Source organism: Girardinichthys multiradiatus, chromosome 24, assembly GCF_021462225.1.
Source record: "Girardinichthys multiradiatus isolate DD_20200921_A chromosome 24, DD_fGirMul_XY1, whole genome shotgun sequence".
Taxonomy (NCBI): domain Eukaryota; kingdom Metazoa; phylum Chordata; class Actinopteri; order Cyprinodontiformes; family Goodeidae; genus Girardinichthys; species Girardinichthys multiradiatus.
In genome coordinates this window covers 22,635,537-22,657,400 of record NC_061816.1, presented here as the reverse complement: position 1 = coordinate 22,657,400, position 21,864 = coordinate 22,635,537, and positions in this window count along the sequence as shown.

The following is a 21,864-nucleotide window of genomic DNA, read 5'->3' as shown; positions in this document are numbered from 1 at the left end:
AAGTAACAGTTAAAAGAAAATTGTCAAAGTATATTTAGGTTTCATTTTATAAATTCACTGATATCTATTCATACATACCAACATAACTAACCAACTGATAGTAGGTTTGACTTCACTGAAAAATCTGCTACGTTTAAGATAAGGTTGAACAAATTAGCGAACAAGACATCATATGCCTTTAATGCAATAAACTTTTTAAGCTAATTATTAATTTAATTAGAACAGAAAGAATAAACAAATGTTTGAGCAACATTTAAGAATTACATAAAAAAGGTCATAGGTCTGTTAATATATTGCCAACTAATCCAGACAGAGATGCTATTGATTTAAGTAAGATAATTAATTCGTTTTGAGAGAGATTTGTCTCTGATATTAACGCTTAAATTAATAGAAATAATAAAAACTGACTTGACACAATCTGCTCCTACTATACAGAATCACATTTTCGAATATGTAGCATCCTCTAGTGGTAGAAAGGAGTATTACATCACCAGAACTAGATTGTCTTTAGCTAGTTAAACTAAAAACCAAAATATTACAAAGTTGGAAGCAATTTGTTGCAGGGCACCTGTAGGAATGAAAATACTTCAAAAGTTTAAAATAAAAAAATTGGATGACTTGGAAATTGGAACATGAGGAAAACAACTTTTATCACAATTGATTTTGCAGCAAGTAACATAAAGAAAGAGACATGAATAAAACCCATAACAAAGCAAATAAATTATTAATACATACAAACAATATCAAAATAAATTAATGATGTAAATATTTTATATAAATTGCACATAACATACAATAGTAAAATGTCAGTAATTGTTGATGTTTTGATCAGTTTGCTAAGCAAACTGCAAAGAGTCTAAAGAATGTGAGTTATTAACCATGATCCATGCACATTTTGAAAAGTTTAATAAAAAAAAACATTAATTTTCTCTATGTATCCACAAATACACATGCAGTTGTTTCAATCCCTTGGCCACAGGTGTATAAAATCCTGCATCTAGGCATGCCTATGCATGCATTATTCTAAAAATATTTGTGAAAGAATGGATCACTCTAAGGACTCCCACAGAGTCGGGTGTATTGTGAGCAGCGCGGTCTCCACACACACTGTTCGTGGACATTTGAGGTTTTATAGTGGAGAGTACCAATTTCCTACATTTTTCGTAACAAATTCCTACAATCCCCAATCTTTCTGCCATGGCATAATTGGAAGAGTAGGAAGAGCTAATTTGCCTTGTAGCTTTGGAAAAGTGAAAGAAAGGAAGGTGATATATGAGGCCATTAAACCAGACAGGGGATGAAGTAGTAGTACACCTGTTAAAGCGACGCAGGAGAATACCAATTGCGTAGCCTTTTTTTGTCCAAGTTTGGTGCAGAGGGTTTGGGGCTGTTTTTCGGGATTTATTATCAGTGCCTTTTGTCCAGTAAAAAGAACTCTTAATGCTTCAGCATACCAAAACATTTTGGACATTTTCATGCTTCCAGTTTTGTGAGAACAGTTCAGAGATGGTCTCATCCTGTCCCGACATGATTGTGCATGTCCCAAACAACTTATTTTTGTACCTGCATGTTAAACTGGGTCATGAAGTGTTTCCTGTCAGTCAAACCACAGATCAATCAGACTGAACTTCAACCTCTGCAGAGGCACTTTCAAAACAATTTTTAAATGAGTCACTTGTGTGCTGCTTTATTAATATGATCATGGTTATTACATTTATGAATAAGGAGAATGCCTTCCTAGTTTTAATTATTTGATTGGCAGAATTTGGCACTATTTTTCATTTCTCATTTAACGTCGCTGATGTCTGTTCATGTAGATACCTAAACATTTGAGTATTATGAAAGAGTATATATATTCATATTATATACTGTATATTGATTGCACTTAGAGTGCAATATAAGCCTTCATTTGGTGTACTTTTGATGAATATTACTTACAGATAAAGAAAACTCAAAATTCTGTCTCAAAAAATTTGAAAATTGTGAAAAACTTAAATATTGGAAGCTCATGGTGTCACACCCTAGTCAGCTAAATAACAATAAAATAACAATTCAGATTTGTCATTATCTGTAAGCCATAGTCATCAATGTTACAAGAAATAAAGGCTCCAAACATTTCACTCCATGTGTGATGAATCTATATAATACTTAGGTTTCACTTTCTGAAATGAATGACAAAAAACATTGAACTTTTTCACGAAATTCAAATTTTTGGAGATGTACCTGTATTTTCAAAAATTATAGATTTAGTCTTATCTGACTGAGAACCTGCCTACATGTTTAGAATGTTACTAATATAACTTTTGTTGGACACCAAACATGCTTTAAAATTTTAACCAGTAGTTAAATTAAATGAGGTAATACCCATTGTTGTTTCATTGTTCACTCAAAATAAGATCAATGATCAGTCAATTCATATCATAGCTCAAAATAGACCTATCAGAAAGTTAAAACAAAAATGATCAGTCACAATATGAGGATCGTTTTTTGAAAATTTCCTCCATCATACTGTCTTACAGATGGATAGTAAACCTGCCTTGGTTTTGCACTTGCTTGCCATTTCAAGCTCCTCCACTAGGTGTCACACTATGCAATCTTACAGGACTTTAATGTGTCACAAAGTGCAAGCTTGACCTAAAATCTCAATCCTAACCCGTTCAAACTTCATGATGGAGGATTCCAGACGGCATGGCTTGATGATGTGGCAAAAGCACCTCAAATAGATCCAACTGACACATCAGTCTCTAATGTGCGGGAGAGAGAGGGAGAGGAGGGTTAGAGAATTGAAGGTCGGTTGCAACATTGCGTGTTTTTGCCTGTATCTGTGTACTTTTCTCCAATTTTTGTAAAGCATGTTTTATATAGCCTTTTGATTGTCATATGTTTATCTTCAACTGCCTCCACTGATGACATTCAGCTACTGTCCTGCTACTCCTGTTCCCTTGGGCTATATTTCTTAATTTTTCTTCAACACTAGTTCTCCAACTGTTTAGCTAGGGTCAAAATCTTATTATTAGATCCAGAATACCAAACATATTGAGAGAAGAGTAGAGTAGTGAGTTATGAGTTATTGAGGTTTGATATCCACCATCTGAGAAGTTCTATACCTAACATTAGCACCTGGACTGCAGTAGGACCCAAAAAGATTGATCATGCTTGCTTGAACTTAACCTGTGCATGTTTGCACCTGCACATGATTGGTGCTATTTGCTTTAAGAATTAGAGGATAAGCCAACGTGGATACTATAGGCAAATTGTACATCAAAGTTAATGCTAAAACCATATCAGCACGTGAAGCCCTGCAGTATCAGAACCTTCGCTGCAAAGTTCTTTTCAAGCTGTCAAAGCCCCTGAATGTCCAAACATCCACATTTACGCTTGTCCCTTTCACTGTATATTGAATTACCTATCCGACCGCAAATTGCACAATATCATTTAGGATGCATGTCAATATTCTGCCTCTATGCATTGCTGCCCAAAATATTAAATATATTTACAATGTTATTTTGTGCCCAAGTATTTCTTCATATTGTTCTGAATGGCTCCAAGTCATATTGCTCCTTGTTAGCTTTACTGCTGAACAACCATGCCTTGCGAAAGTTTTTATTACCAGAGGAACTATTTAATTTCTTCACATTACAGCTAGAAAGGCCTACTGGGATTCTAATGTGATAGACAAATACAAAGTACTTCATATTTATGAAGTGGAGGGAGAATAACACATAGTTGTAAAGTTGTTTTTTTAATTTTACAAACTAAAATCTGGATTAGGTTACACCTTATAAACATCCACGGCAACCAACTGTTTTCAAAAATCTCATAACCAGGAAATAGATTCTACCTTTGTGTAATTTAATTCAAATCATTTCAATTCAGTTTTATTTATATAGCGCCAATTCACAACAAATGTTGTCTCAAGGCACTTCACAAAAGTCAGGTACATACATTCCAATTAATCCTAACCATTGAACAGTGCAGTCAGAGTAATTTAAAAACATTTAAAAATTTTAAAAATCTATCACATAAAATCCCAATTAATTATTACTGAAGATGTATCAACATTAAAGAAAAAAAATAAATAAAAATAATTAGGCCAGGCACTATACATGCCCTGTACACATGTAAATGCACAATGAAGCTGATTTTTAATCTTAAATGAGAAAAAGTTTACTTTTAACAAATTTGTGTAAGAGAATTTACATGTTTGTAGTTACCTGTACCATCCACTAGATGTCCTCACAGCTTAATTATTTAACATAAAGGCACAGTGGTTTGCAGGGTTAGTCTATGCACATTCCTGTGTTCTATAAGCACCTTTTTAAAGTACGGGAGGAGTATTAGGAAAAGTAAACAGTTTCAACAAAATACGCTTACAAATATATAACCTGAATACTCTTACAGCTTCATACACGTTTATGATGTTTAGTAGTAGTATGAATGAATAAATGGTTGGTCAGCTGTGATTTATTTATCTTACTTAGTAACAGATTTGAATCCCTAAAACTAAGGAAACTGTTTTCTCCACTGAATATTTGTTAGACCAGTGCTACAGAGCAGAAGAGGAATATACATGCCACTAGGGGTCCTCAGTAATCCGTTCTTATTCAACTTTGCGTGTGCCGAACAACAGATCACTCTTGTTATTCACAATCACCTGTGAGCGGATGCTGAAGTTATTTCTGTATTTGGTCACGCAGTCCTGGCAGCTATGTTTAGAGGCTATTTCTAACGTTAAAGCCACAGCTTTCAGGAGGCCAAGCGTGCTCCAACCAGTAGGCAGCTGATGAATGCCTTTTGACTGCTGAGGATTATTTAATGATAGGAAAATGAAAGAAAAATAATGCATTCTAGGATTAAATTAAGATCGACATCTCCATATTGCAAACTGTTTTACATTCAGAAAAATAAGAAGCAGTGCATTAAAATGGACAGCAAGGGGGTCGGGAGTGTGACAAATGGAAAAAACTGAATCCAGCTTAAAAAGACAGATTGGCAGGCTGTTGACGTATAGATTTCCTGACAAATGCTGTCACAACACTGATTTAAAAGGTTTCTGTTATATGAGCAAGAATGAAATCATGATGAGGCGTTTGGCAGCTTCCGTCATTAGAAAACATTGAGTGCACCTCTTGTTGAGCTAGCTCAAAGCTTTTTTTCTGACCTTATCAGTCTCTCACATACACAATATAGCTTGGCCATGGAAACCTATTCCTTGTAGCTATCTACAACACTGTTCTACCACTAATACTTGACCATGGAACATTTAGCCAGGACATTTCATGACTGGAAATACCGTACCAGTGGTATCCCATCACGGTACAATGCTAGAATTCACTGAGCCCCCTGAATGTTTGTAGAACCAATCTTCATGCCTGGTTCCTGGATTTGTTACACCTGTGGCCATGGAAGGGATTGAAACACCTGAATTTCGTGATCTGGATGGGCAGGCTAATACTTTTAGCAATATGATATAGTTGAGCAGGAGTTTTAGCCTATTATTCTTTCCAACAATGCTTCATTTCATTTAGGTTTACAGACATTCATTTCTGCAAAGCTTTCTTAATGTCCGGGCCATAGCATTTCAGCCTGGTTGAGGTCTGAACCTTGACTGGGTCACTGTAGCAACTTAATTACCTTTTTTAGCCACTCTATTGTAGATTTTGTGCTGTGTTCACCCATGGAGCCCGGCCGGGCACAGCCCAAAGAGGAAACGTGGGTCCACCTTCCGATGGGCTCACCACCTGTGGGAGGGGCCAAAGGGGTCGGGTGCAATGTGGTATGGGTGGCGGCCGAAGGCGGATACCTTGGCGGTATGATCCTCGGCTGTTCGGAAAGACCATGGAAGACTTCTGCAAGGCTTTGGGGCGATTCTGGTCCACTTCGGGAGGGGTAGCTCATTATAAGGGTTTCCTCAAAGAGCCGTTGTAGATGCTGATGGCTGTGGGCAGGAAGGATCTCCTGTAGCGCTTCGTCTTACAGCAGATCTGAAGAAGCCTCTGACTGAAGACACTCTGTTGTTGTAGGACAATCTCATGAAGAGGATGCTCAGGGTTCTCCGTAATGTTCTTCATTTTATGAAGAATCCGTCTTTCCACAATGATCTCCAGAGGTTCCAGAGGAGTCCCCAGAACAGAGCCAGCCTTTTTTATCAGCTTGTTGAGCTTTTGTAAGTCCCTGGCTCTGATGCTGCTTCCCCAGCAGATGATGGCAGAAGAGATCACACTTTCCACAACAGACCTATAGTAGATATGCAGCATCTTGCTGCAAACACCAAAGGACCTAAGCTTCCTCAAGAAGTACAGTCTGCTCTGTCCCTTTTTGTAGATGGCTTCACAGTTGCATCTCCACTCTAGTCTGTTGTCCAGGTGAACACCGAGGTATTTATACTCCTCCACCACCTCCACTTCTTCTCCCATGATAGAAATAGTGTTTGACTTATTCCTGTTTCTCTTCAAATCTACAATCATTTCCTTTGTTTTAGTCACGTTCAAAATGAGATGATTGTTTCCACACCATGCCACAAAGCCATCCACCACCTTCCTGTACTCAGCTTCTTGTCCATCTCTGATCCACCCCACGACTGCAGAATTATCCGAGTATTTCTGCAGATGACAGGAGTCTGTCTTGTACTGGAAGTCTGAGGTGTACAGAGTGAAAAGGAATGGTGAGAGTACAGTCCCCTGTGGTGCTCCTGTGCCGCTGACTACCTGGTTAGACATACAACCCTTCAGTCTCACAAACTGCGGTCTGTTTGTCAGGTAGTCTTTGATCCAGGAGATTCTTGAGGCCTCCATCTGAGTCTTCTGGAGTTTCTGACAAAGCAAATCAGGTTGGATTGTATTAAATGCACTGGAGAAATCAAAGAACATGATCCTCACAGTGCTACTGGCTTTGTCCAGATGACAGTGGGTTTGTTGAAGCAGGTGTATGATGGCATCTTCAACTCCAACTCCACAGCGATAAGCAAATTGAAGGGGGTCCTGATGGTTTACTGTTTGCTTACTCAGGTGGGCCAACAGGAGTTTCTCTAGGACCTTCATGATGTGAGATGTCAGGGCAACAAGTCTATAGTCATTGAGGACTGATAGGTGAGTTTTCTTTGGTACCGGAACAAGACAGGAGGTCTTCCACAACACCGGAACCTTCTGGGCCAGGCTAAGGTTGAAGAGATGCTGCAGAATCCCACAGAGCTGCTCTGCACAGGCCTTCAGGACTCTAGGGCTGACATGATCTGGACCTGCAGCCTTATTCTGATTCAGTCTCTCCAGTTGCATCTTCACTTGACTTCTTGAGACACACAGGTGGAAGGGGGAAGCAAAGGAAGCATCAGCATCTTCTGAAATGGTTGAAGACAAACATGTAGAAGCAGAAGGGTCTAGGGCTGAGGTGGAAGATAACAAATGTGAGGTGTTACTGGACAGCTGTGGGTCCTGTGGGTCAAAGGAAGGGTCTGTTTGGCTGTGAGCAGGAGAGGAGGATGCAAAGCTTGTTTCTGAACTGAACCTATTGAAGAATGTGTTCAGTTCATTGGCTCTGTCCAGACCTCCATTGGTCTGATCATCCTTCTGCTTGAAACCTGAAGGCTCTTTTTTTCTTGTTAAGCAGGTCCTTCAGGTCACTGATGATCCAATTTTGTTATTGGGGAAGCATCTCACAGTTCTGGTGGGGATGATGTTATCCACACAGACGTTTATATAGTCGGTTACACACAGTCATGGCATTGATGTCCTCTCCATGTGGCTGGCACAGTGCGTCCCAGTCTGTAGCCTCAAAACAACCTTGCAGAGCTTCTTCAGCTTCCTGTGACCATTTCTCACAGTCCTCTTTATTACAGGTTGCCTCTGAACAAGGGGCTTATATTTTGAGCTGAGAAAAACAAGATGGTGATCTGATTTGCCTAGAGGAGGTCTTGCTGTAGAGATGTATGAGTCCTTGACATTTGCATAAAACAAATCCAATGTTTTGTTTTCTCTGGTAGAGCAGCTGACACACTGTTGAAACGTTGGAAGTGTAGCAGAGAGTGAGGCGTGGTTAAAATCACCAGAAATTGCCACAAAAGCATTGGGGTTCTGTGTCTGTAGCTTAGCAACAACTGAGCTGATGGCATCACATGCAGCAGAAGGTGGAACGTAAACTGTTGCCAAAATAACACTGGTGAACTCTCTGGGTAAATAATATGGACGAAAACTTACTGCCAACAGTTCAATATCTGGACTGCAGAGATGACACTTCACAGTTACATGTCCTGGATTACACCATCTGTTGTTCACAAGTACTGCCAGTCCACCTCCTTTACATTTGCCGCTCGTCTTTAAATCTCTGTCTGCTCGTATGGTTAAAAATCCCGGCAGAGAGACGCTGGAGTCGGGGATATGATCCTGCAGCCATGTTTCAGTAAAACACATAATACTGCATGCCTGGTACTCTGGCTGGGTCCTTTGTAGGGCTTGGAGTTCATTCAACTTGTTTCCCAACGATCTCACATTGCTCATCATAATCGACGGAAGAGATGGTTTGAACTTCCTCCTTCTCTTTCTTCTCTTAGCTCCTGCTCTGCATCCACGGCGTCTCCTTTTCAATTCATCAGGGATTTGGGGTTGAAGTTGAAGTATTATTAGTATTATTTTGTGGATGACGTGGTCCTATTAGCTAAATCAGCTCGTGATCTACAGCCCTACCTGGAGCAATTTGCAGCTGAGTCGGAGTCTGGGAGTTTCATGTATTGTTTTTTGCCTGCTGCTAACATTTACTCACAACTAGGTGCTGCCAAGATCCTCCAATGTGGAGGGTAGCAGGTGTTACTCATTTCCATCAACCTGGAGTATAAGAAGGTGGAGCTCTCAGCACTCCATTGCCTGAGTGTTAACCTTTGTGGTAACTCTAATGGCCAAGCTATAAAATCAGAGTCTCCAGTCAAAGTTCTAAGTTGACTAGAGAAAAATGGAGTGGGAGATTGATAGACGGATGGGTGCTGTGTCACCAGTGATGCGGGCAATGTACCGGTCTGTTGGGGTGAAGAGAGAGCTGAGTTAAAAAGTTCCTACCCTCATCTATGGTCATGAGCTTTGGGTCGTAGCCAAAAGAACGAGATCACGGATACAAGCGGCCAAAATGAGTTTCCTCCGCAGGGTGTCTGGGCTTTCCCTTAGAGATAGGGTGAGAAGCTCGGTCATCCGGGAGGGACTCAAGAGTAGAGCCGCTGCTTCTCCATTTTGAGAGGAGCCAGTTGAGGTGGCTCGGGCATCTGGTTTGGGGGAGGAGGCCCAGAAGAAGACCAAGGACACGCTGGAGGTACTCTGTTTCTCGGCTAGCCTGGGAACGCCTTGGGATTCCCCTGGACAAGCTGGCCCAAGTGGCTGGGGAGAGGGAAGTCTGGGTCTCTCTGCTTAGGCTGCTGCTACCATGACCCGACCCCGGATAAGCGGAAAACAGTGGATGGATGGATGGATGGATGGATGGATACTTTCTCCTCGCAACTCTTACAAACAAGCTATACTTGTCAATTGTTTTTGTAGCTGTTAAGTGAGGCCTGGATAATCTGTGATGGAGCTCTTGTCCCCTGAGCATTTTTTTATTAATTAGACATAGAAAAGACAATAACTAAACAACATTAACTTGTGGTTGAAAAGTGAAAGGCAAAAAAACATTTAGACGTTAATGTAAAGACATCTATCGGCAAGCCCAGTCTGACTTTTAACGTCTTTGTAGATGCTACATTTTGACATGCTCTATGGACCAAAAAGTCCCGTTTTCAAAATATTTAATGAACTAATAAAAGAAAAGGGCTGGCAGACCTGAAAAAGCAAAAAAAGGAAAGGTCCATGGTCCTCCAGTGCTTGTAGAACCACAGATTTGAGCATTGTATAGTCTGACATTAAGATAGATTTGTTTGGACGTGATCTCCTGGAAAGATAGGCATGTTTCTTATACCTTTTTTAAAATTAATATTTGTTTTTATTGTAGATTGATGGTCTATAGTTTGTTCTGAAATGACTTTATGGTTCTTCCCAGATTGATGGGCATCAACAATTGCTTCTCTGAGGTCTCTGCTGATGTGTTCCCACCTTAGTATTTTCTTTTTGAACAATTGTATGTCGCAGACCAACACACTGACAAAACAAGTAAGCCAGTGCATTTAATTAATAACACTTGAATTGGTCCTTTTTCATGGATTCAACAAAAATCCTCTCAGCCACCTTGCATTATGAACTCCCACCCCCATATATCATCACAGTTTGATTTATGAACATTTAAATGACTGTTAAATCTGCAGCGTGGAAATGTGAATCCGGATAAATGGGCTATTAGAATCCCTGCCATTTGTTATCCTGCAAGAGAAATTCTGCTTTCATTTTCTGCTTCACTGGATGTGTGTATGGAAGGCATGAAGGGAGGAAAGTAAAAGAGAGAAGAATAAGTTGCAAAAAAGCAAATAGAAAAGGCATAAACATGATGAAATGATCATGATAGACATTTTCAGCTTAATTCAAGTAAAATCAGTTTATTTAAGGGGCACCAGTTTACAATAAAAAAAAACAAATCAAATACAATCAAACAATACAATCAAATTATACAGACAGATTCCAAGTCAAGTACATACATTCCAAATTGATCCTAGTTATGAAACAATGCTGTCAAGTTCAGTTTGTTATTCAAATATATATGTAAGCCAGCATTCCATGTCTCTAAAGTCATATTATGCCACCTGAAATTAGCACGCCAAAGCATAGCCCTCACCTGTCCCCAGGTGAGGGCTATGCTTTGGCGTGCTAATTGACTGAAAGAGTGATGCAACATTATCATGCAATGTTTGAGAACCAAGGATTATCTTGAAGAATCTGGAAGTGAAGTTAAGTTAGTCTTGGAACTAACTTAGGCAATAATTGGTATGCCTTTAGACAACCATTCACAATACAAGATCAGATAAAATATTATTTTAATAAAATAATATTTTAAGAATGATTTGCTGAATAAAACCAACCTTCTGGATGACCAATTCTCAACGGTGTTTAATTAGCTGCCTTTATTTAGTAAAATAATATTTAAAGAAATATTATTTTGAATAAGAACCAAATCTTTCTGGAGAAATGGGCTTAATGGTGTTTACTTAGTTTTCAAGTTTGGTAAAATAATATTTATGGAAATATTATTTTACTAGATTGAAAACTAACAACCTTTTTGGGTAAATGATCTTTAGCAGGCAAGCACGTGTTCTTAGCTGTTAGCAGTTAAACTAACAAAAGAAGCTTATAGCATATCAGAATCAAACACATACCTTTAAAATACCATTAATAAAAGGGTGAAAATGCATAAGCATGGATGGCACATTATGGCCGATCTTCTGTGTTTAAAATCACCCTTTAAATAATGTTTGTCTTAAGTAAAAAAAAAAAACAGAACACACAAACTGAGCACATGTGCTGAGCAGATAATCTGCAAGCACTAAGATGGCTGAGTTTCAACACAAACAAAACCAAACTTCATAAAACAAAAATAATGTTTAGATTATTTCATTCTAAATTACTTCTCTCTGCCCAAACCTAACCTCTTATGTGAACCGTGCCGAGGAAAAGTTGTCCGGGTGACGATGTTTGAAGAAAGCTTCCACAGTGAACAAAGGGTTAGCTGCAGCTAACCTCCGTAGCTGTGGGGAGGGGCAGCTCACTCTGTCGGCCGGCCAAACTGCACGTTACTGCTGTAACCACGGTGATGCGGTCCTGTTGTCCTTCCTTCAGACCAGGAAAACCGCTCCACTCGGCGTTGTAGAGACAGGCTCTCTGCTGGGAACTCTCTGGAACACAGTTTGCTTCTGTAGACCTCAGAGAGAAAAGTCAAGCCACGCTTGTACCTTAATTACCCCCATTCATGAATGAATACCGGATACACAAACAGCAATTCATTCGTACTTAACTTAGCGCATATGATCGCGTGATTGTGTAACACTCTTGGATCCAGTTTGAAGAGTTATGTCTGTTTGCCCGCAGAGACATTAGCACGCTGTTTCCCTCCATCCAGGTCCGCAGGGGACCAGTGTGGAAGAGAAAGGATGTAGCAAGAGCGGTGCTTTTATTTGGACAGTGATGTCATGGGAAGTCCGCTGTTACCCCTTTTCCTGGCTGTGCTGGAAGTAGGTTAATGCGATTTATTTTGAAAGTTCCAGAAAAGCTTATACAGACCATTCATGTTGTCCCCATGGCTGTGGTTCCAACAATATGACACAGTTCGGCACTGTCCACACTAATTTACACCCTCTTAAGGATATGCAAACCAGGTTTTTGGTGAAAGAAACATTCATTTTTTGGTGCACCTAAGAAGTGGTGGTTCTTGCATGAATGGCCCCCTGGGTACCAACTCTTAATTGACTGTACCTGCATAAAAGCAATAAAAAACTTGTTCAAGGAACAAGTGACAGAAAGAATACATATTTTGATCTGGTGATGGTGTGCCCCCCTTTCTAATGCTGCCCTTGTCAACTGCCCATACGGTCCATATCAAACACCTGCACCGCACCCAAGCAGACTTGGCCTACAGAAATGTTTAACTCGGCATAATGGTCTGCTTTACACATGTTCATTATAACTGTCCACACATACAACAACGATGTTCTTTTTTTAAATTTCCCTACTAATCTCATGAATGAGGAAAGAGGGGGTATGGTAAGGGAACAAAAGGTGCTGTTTTTTGTCATTTGTATATTCATCTGCACTACTATAGAGATTATCAAGTCAAATCAGTTTGTCATTTCATAATAAATAGTTTTACTTAACATGAGATAGTGTTTCTCCAAAAAAAAAAAAAAACCTGAGCTATTAGTATGAACATGCTCTTGTAATGGTTGTGAATTTTTTGGGAGTTTTGTCATCTGTATCCAGACATTTCTTGAATCCTCTCTGTCGGCCAGCTCCAACGTCTCCTTCAGCTCTGCAAACACTCATAAGAACAGAATAATGTGGACAGTTAGATATCTGCAAGTATGTTCATGGTTATCAAATCTAAAGGAATGTTTTTCTTATATCTTCAAAACCAAAATGTTTGAAGAAGTTTAATTAATTTCCTCCTGGAGTAATGGTCCTGCTAAAAGTAGGAAAATGCCATTTAATCTTTGAGAAGCACAAAGTCTTTGGGTGCTAAATAAGAGCAGGAGGAAAACAGAAGAGGGCGAAAAAGAAACGACTGACTGCAAAATGTAGTCAATTTATTTATCTGCTATGAGCAACAGTGAAACTTTCCCCAGCCTAATTTGTCCAACATAAATCAATTGAATAACTGCCTCTGTGCTTCCTGAACAGTTCTAACTGCCTTTATAGCCATCATCACCTGATCCTTTCTTCTCAAAATATGCTGGTGACTTAGTTTTCCAAATGATATACAGACCTGAGAAAACTAGGACAACCCCTTAAATATTTAGCTCTTCAAAAGAAATGTTCACATATACAGGTCTAATCAGATTTACTTCGCTCTGGAGTAGATAGGCATTTAATTGCACTTAAAATTCAGAAAATACCCTTCTTTTACACATTAAACATAAAAATATAAAGAAAATGTATTTTCCAGATGAAGAAAAATTCAGAACACCTTTCCCCCTAATAGCTAGTGTTACCCCCTGTATCTGAAATAACTTCAGAGGTGCTTCCTGTTACCGCCTCATGGTCTCTGACATCGGTCTGAGGAAAGTTTCTCCCACTCCTGACTTTCAGCTGTCGGATGTTTGAAGGGTTTCTTGCATTGACAGCAAGTCACCCCACAGCATCTCAATAAAATTAAGAACTGGGCTTTGATTAGGCCCAGGGATTTCCATTTCTTCCTTCTCAGCCAGTCCTTGGTGGATGTAATGATTTGGTTTGACTCATTGTCATGTCTTGGCCACTAAAACCAGAAGGTTTTCTCTTTTTATCGGCTCCTATATGTATTTTAGTCATGTTTTTCTACTGAGCCTGAGTTAGCAAGTGAGATAAAGTAAGTGAAGAGGAGGGTGACATTGGGAATGTTGCAGAGTTTGAGAGAGGTTGCATAACTGGACAGCATAACTGTTGTTCATGAGCCAAAGAGGGTCATTTAAAGCCATGCAACACCAGGGCAAAGCTTAACCACAAATAACTTACATTCATTTTCACACTAAACAACTGGTTTCTCCAGGTCATTACTTGTGTTTTCCTTGTTATATATTGATGTACGGACAAAATAAAGGTGACAGACGTCCTGCTTCCAGAAGCCTATTTTGACATCATAGACCGGTCTTAAAGTAGACCTAATATTGCAAAACCAAAGTGCGTAGATACTCCACCAAGTTAGAGATCAGAATACAAATCTAATTAAATAGATTCTGTCTACATCAAGCTTCAATTTCTACTTGGACGTATCTGCATACATAATACCCCAATGGTATGGAATGATAAAGAACACAAAAAGCACCAAAAAATATTGTATCTGTCTGTGGCAGGTTTCCCATTGCTTTTATGCTGGTGTAGTCAAAGGCCTGTTGACGTCCACTGCTTGCTGCTGAGAAAAGGCTGACTGTTGTTGGGACCACAGCCATGGTTACAATGTGAAAGGCCAGTACAGACTTTTCTGGAACTTTCAAAATAAATTGCATTAACCTACTTCCGGCACAACTTAGGAATTGGGGGTAACAGCGAACTTCCCATGATGCCACTGTCCATATAAAACCCCTACCTTTTCCAATATTATTTGATATAATATTAATATTAAATATTAAATAATATTCTCAGATTCATAATCACAACACTCTTGTACAGGGTTTGTGAGAGATTGCACCGCATTATATACTATTATATAATATAAAGGAGTTTCTTGAACTTGAAAGTCAACTTCTCATTTTAAAAGACACTCCTGATGTTTAAGTTACTCATATTAAAACCTTTAAATCAGATCACAAATATCACACCTAGATCGACAGACTGCTCTGCAACACAAGAGCCTTTAATTAGCGTGTTAAAAAGATGGGAGCTAAACCGTAAAAATGTAAAACAAATTAAATAAATAAAAGAAAGCCAAATCTGAATAAAAACACACCTATTACATACAGTACTGCCCTTTAAGGTGGCGTTTGACAGAGTCCGCTGAGGGTGAGTATGTGCATTTGTGTTAACCCTTACATTAAAAGCATCAGGATCAGACCTCCGTTGTCCATTAATAATTAAACATTAATGGCCGATGCAGGCAGGAGACGTAGGGTGCTGGGCAAGACACATCAAGAGCTTTTATTGATGCAATGCAGAAAGTTCAAAAAAGGAGGCCCAAAAGGAAAGTTAAAATGTATCATGTTATGGGAAGAACAAAATACAATATGAAAACCAGCAACTTATCAACGTTTCTCTCTGGGTCTCTAATGTATTTCACAAACACAATCCCTGCTTATGGGCACACAGCCATCTATTTCTGAAAGCATACATGACATTAACTGATGATGTAATAAAATGAGCATATCAAAGATAACAAGGAGATCTCCAAAGTTAAACCATCATATGTCTCAGCAGATATCCCCAAGATCCGAGTATCAGCATTGGACTGGAACCAACAGCAGCATCTGGTTTCCCTCAATGTGAAACAAATTATCCTACACTCACTTGACAGAATATAAAGAGGCAGCTGCAGAGCGTCACACCACTCAAGCATATCTCCATTAATACCAATAATATAAACATTCTTCTAGAAGAAATCAAATACCTTGCCAAGAGATTGTTTGTTCTCAAATGACTCTAAAGCTAATTCTGACTTTGACAAGTTCTTAATTGATGCTTCAATTAATCTAAAAGTTTAGTCCGCTCATCTTCATTTGTTTTATAAGCATGCTCATATGATGTGGGGATACAGATAAAGAACAGTACCAAAGGTTTACAAACAAACTTTTTTCAGTTCCTTTTAAAAATACTTTATACAGAAAATTTTAAATCAAAATTAGACTAGAGGAGCTCTCATTCTCTAAGTTTCCTTAAACGTCATTGTAGATTGTAGGCAGGAAGGATCTTCTGTATAGGACTGTGTTGCAGTGAATTTGAAGACGCCACTGACTGATGAACTGTTGAGAAGAGATGTCTTCTCTTCTTAACTATGCCCTTCTTTGCACAGTCAGCTCTAGAGGCTACTGAAGAGTCCACCGCTTGTTAAATTTAAGTGACTGGCTCTGATGCTGCTACCCCAACTGTAGAAGAGATTGCACTCTCCACAACAGACATATAGAGGATCTACAACACTGGGGCCAACTGTGGCTCAGCAAGCAGAGTAGTTGTCTTTTAAGAGGCATGTAGGTTTGATTGCAGCCTTCCCCTGCATCACGTCGAAGTGCTACCAGCGATCTGCATAATAGTGTATGAATATCTGCATCTTTGTAAGTGGGATTAGATAAATGTGGCTCTATGTAAGGCAATATGAGTGGTCAGTGTGATGGGAAACTGCTATATAAATTCAGTCCATTACCATTTTACATCTTGCTGCAAACCGTGAAGGACCTAAGTTTCCACAAGAACTACAGTTGGCTCAGTCCCTCCTTGTATACAGCTACACTGGTAGCTGTGGTCTGTCGTCCAGGTAAACTTCCACGTACTCCTCCATCACATTCATTTCTCCTCTCATGTTGTACATGGTATTTTAGATATCCTCCATTTCCCTAAAATTTACAATAATCCAATTTGTTCTGTTCTGAGTTAAGATGAGATGATTGTTCCTACACCAGTCCACAAAGCGGCAGACAGTCTGTCTACACTTAGACTCTTCTCTATCTCTGATGCACCCAACAAATAAAGAGTCATCTGATTATTTCTGTAGATGTAAGAACTCTAACTTGAACTGGAGGTCTGGATGTACAGAGTGGAAAGGAATTGTGAGAGCACAGCCCCTTGTGGTGCTCCTGTGCTGCTCTTCACCTGGTCAGACACCCAACCCTTCAGTCTCAAAAACTGTGATCTGTTTATAACTTTGTGACTAATCCAGGCAATTGTTGGGGCACCTGTGTCTTCTGGAGTTTCTGGACCTTAGTAAATCACATGTGATGGGTCTTTAACTCCAAAGCCACAGTGATATCTTCAGGGGGTCCTGATAAGTTTTTTCAATAGGAGTCCCTTCAAGACCTTCATGTGGGATGTCAGGGCAACAAGTCTATAGTCATCAAGGACAGATGGATATGCAGGCTGAAACAAGGTAGAATGTCTTCTATAGCACTGGAATCTTCTCTCGGGTCAGGTTCAGGTTGAAGAGGCGCATATGGGTCAATCTCACTTAGCTGGTCTTTAAAGGACTCTGGGGCTGAAACCGTCTGGACCTGTAGACTTGTTTCAGTCCAGCCTCTCCAGCAGCCTCTCACATTACTTCTAGAAACATGTGGGGACAGGCAAAGGGAGCACCAGCATTCCCTGATGTGGTTGTGAAGACAGGTGGAGCAGCAGGAGGACCTATGACCTAGGTGCAAGATCAAACAGCTGTGTTGTGAGTGGAAAGTTGTGGGTCAAGTGAAGGTGAGGGAGGGGCAGGGGAACATGCTAAAGAACAGATTCCATTTATTGCCTTTGACCAGACCACAATTGATCTGGGCCACCTTCAGCTTGCAGTCTGTGATCATCTTTCCTCCTTGATCAGCCACATTGTTCTGCTCGAGGTTGCTCTCCAACTTCTTCTTGCCTCCTTGCTGTCTCAAATGTTGACTTTCAATTGACTTAGCACACAGTTCAATAATTTCCTGTCTCTCTCCCTTTCTTTTTTATTTTCCTTCCAAATGACCAGAGATTCTTCCACACTTCCAAACGAGTTTTGATAATGTTTTCCTACTGTCAAAAGAACTGTAACCTAAAGTTGGATAGAGTATATTATCTCTTGCCGGCTCCTTTTGAGCCAGCAAGTGTCCCTAGGGAGAGGACTGTCCAAGATTTTCAGTCAAAGCTATATCAAAATATTGAAATGCACACAACATTATGGGTGACATACCAGAGTTCAAAAGAGAACAAATGGTTGGTGCACGTCTTGCAGGGGCATCTGTGACCAAGACAGCAAGTCTTTGTGATGTATCAAGAGCCACGGTATCCAGGGTAATGTCAGCATACCACCAAGAAGGACGAACCACATCCAACAGGATTAACTGTGGACGCAAGAGGAAGCTGTCTGAAAGGGATATTTGGGTGCTAACCCGGATTGTATCCAAAAAACATAAAACCACGGCTGCCCAAATCACGGCAGAATTAAATGTGCACCTCAAATCTCTTGTTTCCACCAGAACTGTCCGTCGGGAGCTCCACAGGGTCAATATACACGGCCGGGCTGCTATAGCCAAACCTTTGGTCACTCATGCCAATGCCAAACGTTGGTTTCAATGGTGCAAGGAGCACAAATCTTGGGCTGTGGACAATGTGAAAAATGTATTGTTCTCTGATGAGTCCACCTTTACTGTTTTCCCCACATCCGGGAGAGTTACGGTGTGGAGAAGCCCCAAAGAAGCGTACCACCCAGACTGTTGCATGCCCAGAGTGAAGCATGGGGGTGGATCAGTGATGGTTTGGGCTGCCATATCATGACATTCCCTTGGCCCAATACTTGTGCTAGATGGACGCGTCACTGCCAAGGACTACCGAACCATTCTTGAGGACCATGGTTCAAACATTGTATCCTGAAGGCGATGCCGTGTATCAGGATGACAATGCACCAATACACACAGCAAGACTGGTGAAAGATTGGTTTGATGAACATGAAAGTGAAGTTGAACATCTCCCATGGCCTGCACAGTCACCAGATCTAAATATTATTGAGCCACTTTGGGGTGTTTTGGAGGAGCGAGTCAGGAAACGTTTTCCTCCACCAGTATCACGTAGTGACCTGGCCACTATCCTGCAAGAAGAATGGCTTAAAATCCCTCTGACAACTGTGCAGGACTTGTATATGTCATTCCCAAGACGAATTGACGCTGTATTGGCCGCAAAAGGAGGCCCTGCACCATACTAATAAATTATTGTGGTCTAAAACCAGGTGCTTCAGTTTAATTGTCCAACCCCTGTATTTCCTTAATAACCTCAGGAATTCCGTGTGTACAATGGCAAAGCCATAGAAAACAACACCATCTGGCTGAAGCAAATTCTTCTTTTCTTCAGGTGAAATTAGAACATGCACACTGGTCTTTATTGTGTTTCAGAATTGCAATGCAGGGAGGTTCCACAGTATTTAAAATCCAGCTGACTAAGCTTTTGTTTCATTTACTGTAGAGTCGGTCAGAAATCATAGCGTTCTATGTGGCTCAGCAATAGCTGCTGTGTGTTTTAATGCAGCCATAAAACCAGACAGGCTGAGGCAGACCTCTGATTTATGACTTCATTAATCTGCTTGGGCTAAAAGATGGAGACATTGCCTGAAGCAGAGTACCATTATCTGGTATATACCTTTGCTTTCAAGGAACATCACTAATTTTCCTTTTCTCAAAATAGACAATGCCGGAAAAGGGAACCGCTGAAAAAGCAAACAAAAAAGATTTTTAGTTTTTAGAAAAAATTGTTTTCATAAAAGCAGAAACATGCAGTTATTTAGATAGTTCTTCAGTTCTTGAAACTTAAAACCAGTTCCCTCCATGACTGCCAGCTCAGGAACAAGTGGCCTCTCTGTGTTTTCTTAGCAGGAAGCATCTTGCTCTGGATAGAAATGAACCCATTTGCAGCAGGACATTAGCCATCAGTAAATGGATTATATTTGGAAGGCGGCTTGTCCTATCAGACAGTTCTGTTGGAAAGGGCTTCCCAATGCACCAAACACACACACACACAGACACACACACTGCAACATCAGAGGATTCAACAGTTTGGGATTTTCCTGCTGATGAAGGACTTTACCACTTTCTCTAATCAGCCACTCCCCTTCTTCCTCTACTGTGTTGCTAGAAACCTCCTGGTTATAACCATATATACTGTATACACTGCAGCTTCTTCTTTTTATTGTTTGATCTGCTATGTGTTTATCACAGATCAATGGGTGATATGTCTTTAACTGGAATACGAATGTATCGCATGTAAAGGAAAGCCAATCAAACATGCTCTAGTGCAAAGGCTTCGGTCACACTGAAGCTCTGAAAGCTCAGTTTTTTGTTATTTGCATTGTTGTTCGCATTATTTCAGACTCCACTCCTGAAGGTGCAGAAGAAGACCTAATGTTTATGGGAGAATAGATGCATGTTACACAAGCCAGTGCATATGTTTCAATTAAAAGTTGTTGTGACTAGCTCCTTCAGTGGCGTCTGCTGTAATGCTTGTAACCACTATTGCAGTAAATTTTTTATGTTAATCGAGACTGACTCTAGTAACAGGAAGTAGGACACTTTATTCACACTCTGCTGCACAGAGTGAGAATAAAGGTACGCAACTGAAACATACAATTCCGAGCACAGCTTTTAATTTTAATCTTGCAAAGTCCCAACTACTCTGCCACAAATGAATGAGTCTGTCACATCCAGTGACGTAATGGCACAATGTTAACGCTCAGACTTAAGTCACGTCTGTATCCCATTTTCTAAAAATATTAAAATCTCATATGGTTTAAACATGAGCAAACAACCTAGATTTTGAACACTTTTGTCTGCAGTGTGAATGTACCCAAAGTGCACCAATTGATGCAAGTTCACAGAGAGGTTTACATCTACGTAAGCCTTTTTATTGTTCTTGCACTTGTTTCAATTTGACATGGTCCTAATGCCAGGAAAGCATCGAAACAGATTTTCCAAATGTCATTGTGTTTTAAAGAATCGGTGCTTTGGGAAACATTATTGAGCTCAGTTATTTAAAACACAAAATAGTTCTTCAATTTAGAACCAAATCACAAGCTACGAATCAGTAACCTATGTGTGTCAGACCCTGTGATTTTCTGTGTGCTAAGTGTTTTGTTTTGGTCCATGTTTCCACAGGCCACTGGAGTGGCGGCTGTATTCCCGATGCCGACCTCCGGGGTGGCGGGTCCTTCTTACACGGCCACCTGGACCCTGCCTCTACTGTCACCGCCGGCCTCCTGGACCTCGCCAGGACCAACGGCGCGGGTCTCGCAGTCCTCGGAGTCCTCGGGGACCACCTGGGTCTTCGCTCTGAACTCCGGGTGTGTACGGGATGACCTCCGGGTCGCCCATCTGGACTTTTGGTTTTGTTTTCTAGCCCTGTATTGGGTACATTTATTTTCTTCTTATTATTATTCATTATTACATCCATGGCATTTGTTTGCGTCTTTGTGCCTTCCACATAAGTCATGTCAGCCTGGACAGAAAGCCATGTCCTCATCATGTCTGACTTTTCTAACAGCAGTGTTTCTTGTTCTGAAAATAGCAGAATTCTGCAAATAATGAGGTATTTAGTCTTTGAGAATCTCAGAGTCAGTTATTACTTGCAAGGATTCCCAAAGGTAGATCTGTCTCTTGCTGTCAATATAGCATAAAAAAATGAAAAAATCCAGCACTTATGAAGCCATTTGCTACTCCCAAGAATAAGCAACTTTTTTTCATTTTCTTGTTTTGCATAACACTGCCTGCTTACATTTCAGAGCACTATATGCTAATAAGAGCATCCCCCTTTTATGTCAATAAAATCTTCCTAATGGATTGTCGCCTTGAAGGTGCTGCAGAGCACTTCTCCTCAGTCTGAGTCTGCATCTGTGAGCCTCGCAGGGAATTTCCTCCACTGCAGACAAACTGAGGAGGAGAGAAAAGACACACCCTGCAGCAAAGACGGGGAAGTTGTCCTAACGCAGACGTCACTCTGTTATGGAATGTGAGCCTCTGAGTGTTTGTTCACATTTCTGAAAGCATAACCACAACAAATATTTCATGCTAAGTGCCGCTAATTACTTAAAGAGATCAGCCGATACAAAGTGCTAAGTTTCTCCTTTCAGCAGCAGCTT